We start from the raw sequence: 643 nt of genomic DNA, 5'->3' as shown, positions 1-643 counted from the left end.
CAGGAGAAAATTTGCTTCCTTATCTTTACTAAGTCTGAAATACTAGGAGTTGTTGGTCTGAATTTTTGTGCTGCTTCAAAAGATAAATTTCATCGTGCCACATGTAGCCATAAACAAAATTAACTGTGAATTTCTAGGAACCAACAAGGAAGTCTGTCAGGTAACTGATGCTAAAGTCTAAATAGGAATCTCTGTTCACTCAAACTGGTATTTGGTCTGGACTATTTTTCTCCCCCTCCAAGTTGCCTCTTCCCAGCCCCTCCCTGACCCCACTCCTTAGGGATACGTGTTTTCTGTTGGGCTGTGACATGTAATTCTACGTTCAGTCAGCTATGATACTGGTGGCTGCCTTTTCCCCTCTATGCGCTAGTTGCCTGCTCTTTCTGTTGCCACAAGTCATTTGTGGGACTTCCACCTGACCTGGATCAAAAACTTTGGAGTTTCAAACATTCTTTGCTTCGCCCCCCCCAAGTCAGTGAGTTTTGAGAAACAATTAAGGGGGCAGTGGCCCACCTAAAGGCTGGAAGTGAAGAGTGAGGATCAGGAAACAGGAGCTCTTGAAATCAGCATCACCTGGCAAAGATGGTTTGATAGCACAGCCTTTATAATTACGAGCTGTCTCAACTGCGAAGGATCTGACACC

Source organism: Buteo buteo, chromosome 20, assembly GCF_964188355.1.
Source record: "Buteo buteo chromosome 20, bButBut1.hap1.1, whole genome shotgun sequence".
In the NCBI taxonomy this organism is placed as follows: domain Eukaryota; kingdom Metazoa; phylum Chordata; class Aves; order Accipitriformes; family Accipitridae; genus Buteo; species Buteo buteo.
Note: the sequence above shows the minus strand (reverse complement) of the source record.